Source organism: Fukomys damarensis, unplaced genomic scaffold (genome assembly GCF_012274545.1).
Source record: "Fukomys damarensis isolate Sample0158 unplaced genomic scaffold, DMR_v1.0_HiC HiC_scaffold_35, whole genome shotgun sequence".
Taxonomy (NCBI): Eukaryota; Metazoa; Chordata; class Mammalia; order Rodentia; family Bathyergidae; genus Fukomys; species Fukomys damarensis.
The window spans coordinates 498,907-510,688 of NW_022900947.1; positions in this window are offsets into that span (position 1 = coordinate 498,907).

The following is an 11,782-nucleotide window of genomic DNA, read 5'->3' on the forward strand; positions in this document are numbered from 1 at the left end:
CCTGCTAGTAGAAGAGTGGCGCCTGCGGGGGTCCAAGCCTCCAGAGGCTGACTGCCGGAAGAGGGGGCTAGGGCCTGGGGTAGGACGGGGTCTGAGGGGTGGAGACTTTAGGGCGATGGGGCGGAGTCTGTGAAAGGGCGGGACCTGCAGAGTTCCGATCCTATCTCCGCAGGGAGGAGGGAGCGGGTCGGCGTCCCCAGCCTACAGGCCGGAACTGTGCGGATTTCTCCGCAGGCGGCCTCACGACCCTAGACATGGGGCCTTTGCGCCTGCTGTGTCCTAGCCCGCGGCTGCACAGACCTACGCTTCTCACGCGGGATGGGATTCGAGCGGAAGCGACACTTCGCAGGCGTTCCAGTGTGGGCGGGAGGCGAGGGCAGGAAAGGCGTGACTGCTCCCTTACTGTCCACACCACAGACGGGCCCGCAAAGCCGCGCTGTCTCCACACAGGAACACTGTGGCCGGTAGGAAAGGCCCGCTCCCACCACGGCTCCAGCTGGAGGCTAGGGCTCCACGGAGGGACATCTCCAGTACACACACCTTTGCCCTGTCTTGGGGGTCATGTCCCCCAGTCATCCTGCCTCCATTGCCAGCAGCACTCGGGCTCCCTACTCCTGTGGGCCTGCCCGGGAATCAGAGTTGGGGAGGCCTGCTGGGGACCCACTTGGCCCCCAAGAGCCTGGGAGGTACCCACAACAAGCAGAGCAGAGAACTCAGGGCAGCGCAGCACAGAGAGTGGTCCCTGGGGACCAGAAAGACCAGAAGAGCCCAGCGAGAGGAGAGTGATGCCCCTGTGTCTAGGCTGCTACAGGGGCTGCTACAGTGACAGGCTGCCTGCCCTTGGGGGCTGTGCTTGGAAGCCAGGCTGCAGGCCTTATGAAGGAGAAACTGGAAGGGGACTTTCAGTTCCCTCTGCCCTGGCCCTGCAGTGCATCCTAGGCTAACCTCGAACTGCTGGATAAAAGAGCCTGGAAATACCCTGGCGATGGATACAGAGCCAGGACTGAGTGTCCGGAAAGCTGAGGGCAGAATATTCCAGCAGGTGGAACCGGCAGTGCAGAGAACCCTGGCAGGGCTTCTAGGAAAAGTCAGGCATCCTTTCTAAGCTGTCCCTTGGCCCAGCACCCAGAGGCAGTCAGCAAGGTGCTCATCCTCCCTTGCTCTGCACCCAGCTGGGAGACCCTTTCTGTCCTTGTCTCCTCAGCACCCCTCTGCCTTCATCCTCCTAGCACTCGGCTCTACCTGGAAGGGCTGTGGCCCAGCCACAGTGCCCACACTGTACTGACTTCAAGGAAGAGCAGCACCCAAGGACAAGTCAGGAGCCAGCAAAATGCACAGGAGACATCACAGACAGGAAAACCCACAGCCAGAACTTCCCACTTCCTGATGGAAGTGTCAGTTAAAATGGACTACTACAGATAAATGGTCCTCCATCAAACTCTCCCTTAAGCTCCCTAGAATGTCTTCCAGAGCAGTCAGCAGCTCGGCAGAACTGTAAACACTTGCCCAACACAGTACCCACAGGTGGGGACAGTCATCCCTCCTGAGGTGACCAGTGGCACTCTGTGGAGCTTCCCTACCCTTCCCTCTCTGGGTCCCGCCCAGAACAGAGGATCTGGCCTGGGCAGTCTGTACAGCAGGCCTCACTTCTCAGTTCCACGGGTGGAGTCAGGTTCTGAGGAGGGCCCATTTCTCTTGCTGCTCTCTGAGGAAACATTGTGCCCTCCAAGTTCATACAGAGAATCCCCTCACCTCAAAATGTGACTTTAGTCAGAGACCAGAGCTTATAGAGATAATCTAAACCAAGGTTCTGCAGGGTGTGGTGGTGCATGTCTGTAATCCCAGCACTCAGGAGGCTGAGGGAAGAGGATGGTCGTGAGTTTAAGGCTGTCCTGGGCTACATAACAAGACCCTGTCTCAAAAATTAAACCTAAAAAAAATAAATAACTAAAAATAAAATGAAATCCTTATAGAGGTTCTTGTCCCACAGGACTGCTGACTTTATAAAAGAGGAAACTTGGACACAGGACTCCAACACAGGTGCAGGGACAACACTGTGTGATGGTAGAAGCCAAGGTGAAGCTTGACAGGCGACACCAAGGACAGCCAGCACCACCAGGAGCTACAGTAAGGCCAGGATAGAGCCCCCCTCAGCCCAGGAAGGGACCGGCCCTGCGATTCCTTCACCTCGGCTTCTGCCTCCAGGACAGAAATGATACGTCTCTGTGGTTTAAGGCACCCAGTCTGCCCCAGGGAACCAGGGTCTGTGCGGCTGACAGGCACAGGAGTGGAGCACAGCCAGTGTGCCACCTGGCGACTGGATCCTCCCAGCATCCTTCTGAGTGCTCAGGTGGAGGAGAGTCACTGGCTTGGGGGCGTCGCCAGCCTCGGCTATTGTGATCAACATTGGGCTGATACGCACCTTGACTGTTTATCGAGTTTCTGGTTCTTACTGATTTGTAGGTGTTCTTCAGCCATCCTGGAGGTGACTTTCTGGGCAGTCGCATCAATGTTCAGTACTCTGCAGAGAACTCTGACTGCTGGCTGTTGACCCACTAAACCTGGGGACATGGAGCTGCTGCTGGGGGGGGTACACCAGGGTCCCACCAGGCTGGTCACAGTTTTGGCCTCTGATCAGCATTAAAACTAAGCCTTCTGCCGGGTGTGATGGCGCATAACTGTAATCCCAGCACTAGGGAGGCTGAAGCAGGAGGATCGCTGTGAGTTCGAGACCAGCCTGGGTTACACAGTGAGACAGTGAGTTCCAGGTCAGTCTCAGCTACATAGTGAGACCCTGTCTCAAAAAAAACCAAACCAAAACAAAGCAAACCCAAAAAAAAACCAAAAACTAAAAAAACAAAAAACACTAAGCCTTCTGTTTCCATGGAAGGACACCTTGGCTGTTCGTGCACTGTGAACTTGTTCCTTCTGTACAGGCTGGGAGGGAGCATCCTTGGCACTTCTATTTTCTTCATATGGCACTCCACAGCTGCCTCATGCTGGGGACATGAAACAACACCCACTACCACTTCTGTCCCCAACGGAAGCTCAAAAATGCAGAACATGTGGCACTGAAGGGACCTTACACTGAGCACTCTGGAAGGCTGAGGCAGGAGGATCACAAGTTAGAGCCTACCCTGGGCAATTTAAAGACTTAGTGAATCCTGTCTCAAAGGGGGCGGGGAGTAAAAAGGGCTAGGAACTCAGTTTGAGGGCTGTGGGTTTAATTCTCAGCACCAAAAACATAAATAGAGAGAGAGCGTGAGAAACCTCAACAAGGACACCAGTTCACAGCAAGAGCAGAAGCAGTAGCGTGTGGCCTTGTTGCACCCCAGAAGGAACCTGCGTGCCCCTGCTCTGAGCATATCCATGAACACCTTTGGAAGCACTGTGTGTGTCCACTGGGGTCACACACAGTGTGGCGTGTGGTGACTGAGAGATGGGTCTGTTATGAAGGAGGCCCAGCCTGCCCCACAACAGGGCCAGGAATCCATCGCACAGCCTCCTCCTCAGCCTCTGCAGAAGTGGCAGTGATGAGTGCACCTTTCCCTTGTGCTGAGGGCAGCCTCTTCCAGGTCCTAGGACCACATGGCTCCTCTAATTCCTGCAGCTCGGAGCCGCCCAGCGCTGAGCCATGGTGTGAGGAGGTCCAGTCCTCACTTCCACCCCACATCTGGGGGACCAGGCCAGAACTCAGAGTCCAGCCAGGCTCAGAAGGGGCTCCCTTCAAGAAAAAATGCAGAGTAAGTATGATACTTAGATCATTAGTACATATTTATTCAGGGTAAGAGAAGAAATCGTAACAAATTATACGTTTTTAAAATATTAACAAGCATCAGCCAGAAATTACTACGGCTTTTGTGACTCTGTGCTACATCAGGAAGTTTTTATCTAGTTATCGTTGTCTCACAGCAATGCTAAAACATCATTTTCCAAGAAGAGAGAAAGGTCATTTAGCTTCTCTTTCCCAGCCTCCTTAAGAAGGTGCAGCTTACACTAATAGTGGTGCTTGCTGACTCACCTGGTAGCGGAGCAGTTTGGATGCCGTAGCCTCCTGGGTCCCTCTTCCATGCACCTCAGTGCGATGTCCCAGTCCTGTTCCAGCAGTTGCTGTGATTCGCTCCTCCTAATTCCTGAAATCTGTTTCTTACCCCAGGATATCTGGCCTTCCCCCTATTCAACAGGAAGTGGCCAGGAGGGACCTGAATAGATTCCACCAAGTCCCAGAGGACAGGGCCAGCCTCCACCACCACTTCCCAAGAGCCAGTGCAGTGGAGAGGAAGCTGCAGCGGGGGCTGGTGTGGTCACCACCCATCCTCCGCTGTGTCATGATGTCCTGGCAAGTTTTGCAGAGCTATGTGGGCATGTGACCAGGGTCTTCCTGATGTGCCCCCATCCTTTGCCTCTCTGTCTTCACCTTCACAGGCTTCACTGAGGAAGCGTTCAAGTTGTCCTGGGACCTGTTCCCTCCGGTCATGCTCTGTCCCCAGCCTCCTCCTTCCCTGCAAGCAGCCAGCACTTCGTTCTGAAATATGTCCCAGGGGGTTGTAACTCGGTGCAGCCAGGTGCAGAGTGCTGCCCCAAGGAGATGCGCACTTTGGTGTCCCAAGTGGGAGGCTCAGAAGAGGTGGGGATGGCATGGTAGAGGCCAGGCACCTGCTGGGGAGTCTGGGTGGATAGCATGGGGCACAGGCCAGAGGGCAGACCTTCTCCCTACGTGGCCCAAGACTTAGGGCTGGGGGTGGAGCCTGGAGTTTGGTAAAGGAAATGCTTAGGGCTCCCTTTGGTGGGCTTGTGATCTGACCAGGGTAAGGCTCCAGAGGCCAGAGCATCAAGAACCGGAAAGTAATAACACACAGTGAATAAAATCAGAACAGGCTGGGGAAAATGTTTGCCTGCCTAGAGATAAAAGTTTGAGAGGAAAACAAAATTTTATGGGGTGTAGGTGGTGCAGAACAGGGCCCACCTGGAGGTGGCTGGCAGGCTCAGCCCTCCCTTTTCCTCTGATAACCAAATATGAGAACAAAAGCACCATCTTGGAGGTGTGGAGTGGGAGAAAATAAAACCCAGATATAAGGGAGCAAATAAAAGCCCCATTTGGGTAGGCATGGTGGTGTACACCTCTAATCCCACATACTTGGGAGACTGAGTCAGGAGGATCAAGAGTTTGAGGACAGCCTTGGCAACTTAGTGAGAACCTGTCTCAAAAATAAAGAAGGTCTGGGCTCGGGATGTAGCTCGGTGCTGTGCCTGCCTTGTAAGTGCAAGGTCCTGAGTTTGATCTCCAATACCAGAAAAAAAAAAAAGAAAAAGAAAATAAAGCTAGGCTAGGCTATCACTCAGTGGTATAACACTTGCTTGCCTAGCCTGTGTGAGCTGTGGGATCAATATCCAAAACTGGGGAATCAGTTTTGCCTGTTCTTTTACCTGGAAAATGAAAAGGTGCCTCATGGTCTCATGGTGGATGAGGAAGCTGGACACTGGTCCCATCTCACAGGCCAGAGCCCACCAGGACAAGGTCACCGTGTCCTCAGTAGCAGTAGGTAAATATTCCTCTCCTGGACCCCAGCATGCCCTGCCACAGCAAGCAGGGCAGAGATGACAGACACACCTGAAGTCTGTCACACTTGGTCTGTGTGGGAAGAGCCCACTGAGGAGGGGCTTCGACTTTAACCCAAGATCTGGCTCCCAAGACACATGCTTGACATATTCCAGAAACCCACATCTAACATGTCGGGTTCTGCTGGCAGCACAGTCCTCCTTTACCAAATCTACTCCCAGATCAGTCAACAGGTGTCATCAGTGTCCCAGACTCCCCACTGTGGTAGCTTCATCAATCAGCCCTCTCCCTCTGAGCCCGGGGCAGGCACCTGACCCAGGAAACTTCCCGGTGGCCTCATCTGTGCGCCTTCAGCAGGACCCATATCCAACATGCGCGGTCTGGCTGGAGACAGAGACCCTCGCTGACCCTACCACTGTCACACTCAGGCCTTCCTGGGACAGGGAAGCCGAGGCCAGGGCTCTGGCATGTCCCACCTGCCTTGACCCTGATCAGAGGAGCCCCTTAAGGCCCATGCGGTGAACAGCATTGAGGTCCCAGCTAATAGGAGGTCACCAACTTTCATTCCTAGCCAGCCCGGCCTGCACAGGAATCAGCCCAGCTCCAGGCACAGGGTGCAGCAGACCTGTGGGGTAAACTGCGGGTCACACAGCCTGTCCCCTCACAGTGGAGACCTCAACTACAAACCCAAGGCTCCTGTCCCTGCGTTTGGTGGGGGCTGCCTGCAGCACCTTGCCTGGACACTGTGCCTCCCCCCTTCAGGACAGTCAGTCTCTGCTGGGCCCGGCGCGACTCTAGGGCAGACTTCCTGACATCTCAGCTTCCTCTCGTCACACTGCTCACTGTCCCCTGGCAGGGACACACGGGGGTGATCCAGGATGCTCTCCTATCAAATCCTACTGTCATTATGCCTGCAGAGTCCATGCACCCGGGAGGACAGTGGGTGTCATCTTTGGGGCTCTGTTCTCAGGACCCAGGACCTCGCCATTCACGACCCCTGTCTGGTGCTGTCCCAGTCTGGTCCTCTAGCCGTGGTGTAAGCCCCATGAAGAGCACCAAGCTCACAGTTGGGTTCTGCCATCTGGACTCACCCACCTCGTGTACACTGTCTGCAGCTTTTCATTCCTGCACCTCTGGCCTTCCATGGAGCCATTTCCCTCCTGCTCCAAGGACGCTTGGAGTTGATGGGGACAAATGTTCTCAGAGTTTGTTTCTCTACAATGTCTCTATTCAACCTTAATTTAACAAATACACATAGAATATTCTTTTATTTTTGAAATGGGCCCTTGCCGTGTTACCTCCGCTGGCCTGGAGCTCCTGGGCTCAAGGGATCTTCTGGGCTCCTCAGCCTGCTGAATAGCCAGGATGGTCACTTGGCACTGTATCCAGCCTAAAATATATTTTTTGCTAAATTTATAATTTTAGGTTTCCAGCCAGGTGTGGTGGTACACACTTTGAGAGGCTGAGCCAGGAAGATTGCAAATTCAACCCCATCTGGGAAATTTAGTGAGACCCTGTCTTAAAGTAAAAACTAAAAGGAGCTAGGGATGAAGCTCAGTGGTAGAGGGCCCCTGGGGTGGATCCCAGTATCGCAATAAATGTGCACATACATAAATAACAATTTTAGGTTACCAGTAACTGACTTTGGAGCTCGCAAACCTTCTTTCACTGTCCTCTGTTGCACATCTTGCTGTGTGGCACCACAGACATGATGAGTCTCTCCCTCCGGCTGTACTGAGCATCTCCCTGTCTCTGGCCTGGGCTGTTGTGCTTTGAAGTGTTTATGCTTTCACTTCTGTGGGTTTTCCCTCTCCGACCTCACGGTGCTCTTGGGCCCATGGTTTTTATCACTTTTAGAAAGTCCTCTATGACCACTCCCTCCTTCTGTGAGGGTTATTGACACAGGGCTCCCTCATTCACCACCTGTTTTGCAGTTTCTGTTATTTCTCTCTGTTTCAGAATGAATTTCCTTTACTCTGTCTTCTAGTTGTTCAATTCTTTCTCTACTTAGGTCTAATCTGCAGTTCACCAATCTATTCAGTTTTTGCCAACTTTACTGAGATAGGACTTAAATACAATAAAACCAACCTATTTAAAATGTACAGGGCCAGGGATTTAGCTCAGTGGTTCTGGCATCTGCCTCGCAAGCAAAAGGGCCTGAGTTTGATTCCTGGTACCAAAATAAATAAATAAAATGTCTAATTTAGGGCCAGGGATTTAGCTCAGTGGTGCCGCCGCCTGCCTCACAAGTGCAAGGACCTGAGTTCGATCCCTGGTACCAAAAAAATAAATAAAATGTATAACTTAACACATTTGCTTAGGTTTTCTTGAAGTTTTTATGCTTTTTCCAATATTTTGATTTTGAACATTTTCAAACTCTCAGGTAGTTATGGTAACAGTATACACTTTTCTTCCGGGTCTATCAATTGCTAACCTTTTGTCATATTTGCTTTCATCTCCTTCTTCACATGTAATGCATGCCTGCTTTTTGCTCTGGTTTTCAGAACTATGTGAGTGTAGGCAGAATGAGCCGGCCCCTCGCAGTACTTCCGTACCAAGCTCAAGGAGCAGAACATCCACTCACAAGCGTGTGCAACCATTAAGTCATCAACAGGTTGCTGGTGGAAACTTGTTGAGCCACATGCAGTGTACATGCCTGGTGTGGACCTGTGGTGGTCCCCTCTGGTCTTCCGCAGGAACTGCAAGTCTTTTCTGTCAGGCTACGGGGGCTCAGGGCTGGGTGGTTCAGCCTAGACTTCAGTTCCAGGGGGGACAGTCCTGCTTCTAGGGCACCTTACCTTCTGAGGCCCCTAAACGCCAGTGTCTGTCCCTGGGCCCGGGTGCAGCTTTTCAGCCAGTGCTTTCATGACTGGAAATCCCTCCAGGGCTGGATCTCAGTGCACACACTGGCTCCCCATGACAACACCTTCCCACAGGGCCCTGTACACTCCCACTTCCCTAGCTGTGCTAGGGAGGAGGCTAATCCCTGTGGTCTCTTCCTGTTGTTGAACTCCCTCTCTTCAGTTTTAACCTGGACTCTTTAGTGTTTTTCAGTTCTCTGAAGCTTCTAAGAATTTTTTATCACAGTACCCTGGGAGCCTTAGGCAAGAGGACTTCAAGTTAAAACCCAGCCTTGGCAACTTAGTGAGACTGTGCCTCAAAAATAAAAAGGGATGGGGATGTAGCTCAGTGCAAAGGCACTGGGTTCAATCCCTGGTACCGCTACAGAGGCGGGGGGTGGGACTTGTTTAAAACATCTCCCACACAGTTTGTGGCTACTTGCTTTGGATGCCTGCTACTCCTGGGAGAGCATTTCCACGCTGCCAGGCTTTGCTGGGCTTTCTCCTTCTGTCTTGACTTTATTTATTTAGCATTTAAGTTTAAGAAGTTTATTTTTTTACTAATTTGTATTGCCCTTCTGAACCGTCCTCCTTGCTGGTTTGGAATCTGCACTCTATTTCTCTTCTACTGCTGAATCACGACACTGCCTTCAGTTTCGGTGCAAGAAGATGCTAAACACTCTCTGCCCCCCTCCCCCAGACCCTGCTGTTTCTGGCTCCCTTGGCCCTGGTCACTGCTGCCGCTGTCTAGAGCCCTGGTTCCCTTCCTCTGCTCCACTTCAGCCTGCCGTGGTTACTTCAGACATTGGCCTGGGTTCCCACATGTGCACTGGGCTGCTCGTCCGGTGAAAAGTCCCTTCTTGCCCAAGAACATGTTTCAGAAATCCCTTTGGGCCGGGTGTGGTGGTGCACACTGTAATCTCAGCACTTGAGAGGCAGAGGCAGGAGGATCGAGGGAGTTTGAGGCCAGCCTGAACTACATAGCAAGACCCTGTCTCAAAAAACCAAAAGCAAAACAAGAAAGCCCCTTGACAGAGACATCCTGGGGGCACCTAGTGTTCTTTCATCAGTACATGCATGGATTTGAGCCATGCTAGTTGACTTCTTGCTCCTCCAGGAAAGGGCCTGAGGCTGGTACTGGACACAGGAAGGAGGGTTAGCAGTGCCCCGATGTGGAGGCTGTGAAGCAGCACAGTGGTAGCTCTGGTGAGGCCCTGGTAGATGACACAGTACACACAGTGAGAGTGAGAGAGTAAGACTCGAAGCCAGAGAGGCTGGTGTCCCCAGGGCCTTCCTAGAGCAGTGCTCAGAGATTCACTCCCCCATGCACCTGTGAGGTGTAAGGTGGGCACTTCTGCTTGGCACCTGTCCCTCCTGTGCCACGGGCTCAGGAGCCCCATGAGCTACCTGTAGCATCCTATGTCTCCAATCCTTTCTTGTCTGGAACTCATCAGATGTTCTCCCCCCCTCCCATCCACACACAATGATACCCTTTATTTCTACCCCACCATATGGTCCCCAGGGCACCGGTGTACCCCAATTTCCACATAACACCTTCACATTCTTTTTTTTCTTTTGGTACCGGGGATCAAACTCGGGTCCTTGCACTTGCAAGGCAGGTGGTAGAACCACTGAGCTGAATCCCTAGCTCTTCACATTCTTATCTCCCTTCACTGAGAGCAGCCGAACAGGTCCTTCCTGCTGTCAGTGTGAAGTCAGTCTCCAGATACATAAGGAAAAGACCTGGGTTTGAATTCTGCCCCTGCCACCAAGGAGCTTTCCCGAGGCTCTCTGCACCTCAGTTTCCCCATCTGTAACAAGAAGTCAAGTAACTTAGAAGTCAAGTGCCAGCCTGCAGAAGCCTCCACGGGGTCCGTTTCCTCTTTCCTAAGCAAGCTGGATTCTCTTTCTCAGCAGTCGCTGGGGAACCCCTCCTGGCCGGGTTGGGTCGCCCTCACCCCTTCCACCTGAGCCCTCCAACCAGCACTGCCACTAGCCGGGGCACCGCCACACATCAGGGTGGAGCCTGGCCATGCCACTGTCAAAGCTCTTATGGGAGCTTCTGCAAAAGATCTTTTCAGCCCAGAGACATGGGCCCTGCCCTGAGCTCCAGCCTCTCCTGTGACTGCGCCTTACTGCTGAGCTGCCTGGAGTCCGATTTGTTCCTGGCACCCAAAGCATCTGCACAGCTACACCTATGTCTCAGTTCTCAGGAACTCAGCCTGGGAGAGCTTCTGCTATACTTAAATCACAGCTAAAATTGTCCAGAAAAGCATTTCTAATAAGCTCTTTGCAAATATTAAAGAGAATAGCCAGGCACTTGGCTCAGTGGTTCCGCCACCTGCCTGGTAAGCACAAGGTCCTGAGTTTGATCCCTGGTACCAGAAAAAGAGAACAGCCTTCTGCGAGGATGCGACTAGGTTAACGGTTCCCATGAGACAAGTCTCCACTGGTTTCCGACATCCCCGCCGGCAGGGACCTACCCAGATCGTGCAGACGTGTTGACCCAGGCCTGCTCTGTGCTTCCAGCGTGTGACTGCACACGCTGGAGCACACTATGGGCGAATGACCACAGCGAGGACCACAGACTTGCCGGGCCCATCAGGAGAGGAGGGAGGCCGTCCAGGTGGAGGAGGGGCCCAGGTGAAGGCGGAGTCCGACATGGGTCCCACACTTGTTTTATTCTCCAGGCCTCTCCACGTGTCGTTGTCATTTCCCTCAGACCGGCCTTCTACAGCACCAGGCCTGTCCCCAGTTCTGCTGCCTCATCTGATCTCACTGGGAGCTCCCCTGAGCAACGCAGGGCTCCTCGCTGGTGGTACCTGCAGGAGGTGTGGTCCTAGGCCCCGCTGCTCTCCTGTAAACCTGCCCTCTCACCAGCTCCAGCCTGATGACCCAGGCTTACGCCAACATCCGGAGGACCTAGTCCAGTCAGGCTCCAGGGAGGGCGTCCTGTCTGCGTCGTCCTGTCCTCGGGAAGCCCTCACCCTACTGTGAAACCTGACTGTTGAGCTTCCCAAGGCTGTGCCCTGAGGGCACGGGATTCAATTCTTAAAACATTACCCCTGACCCCACCTCCCTAGGGGAGCCAGGCCCGCCCTCAGCCACCCTTTACCAGTGGCCACTTGGCTACGGGTCCCCTGCTCTTTTCACAACAGCCCATAAAGACAGCACAGGGACTGTCCCCGGGGACTGTGTCTTCCCCCACACCTAGCCCAGCAAGCCTTCCAAGTCCCCACCTGGCCAACTCTCCCCACATCCCCTGTGCCACTGACCGGCTTTTCGGGTCCAGCCGGCCTTGAGGCGAGGTCTACAGAGCGGCCCTTCCTCAGAGCCCGGGGGCTGAGTCCGGCCCTGGTGGGCGCGGCCCGGACGCCCGAAG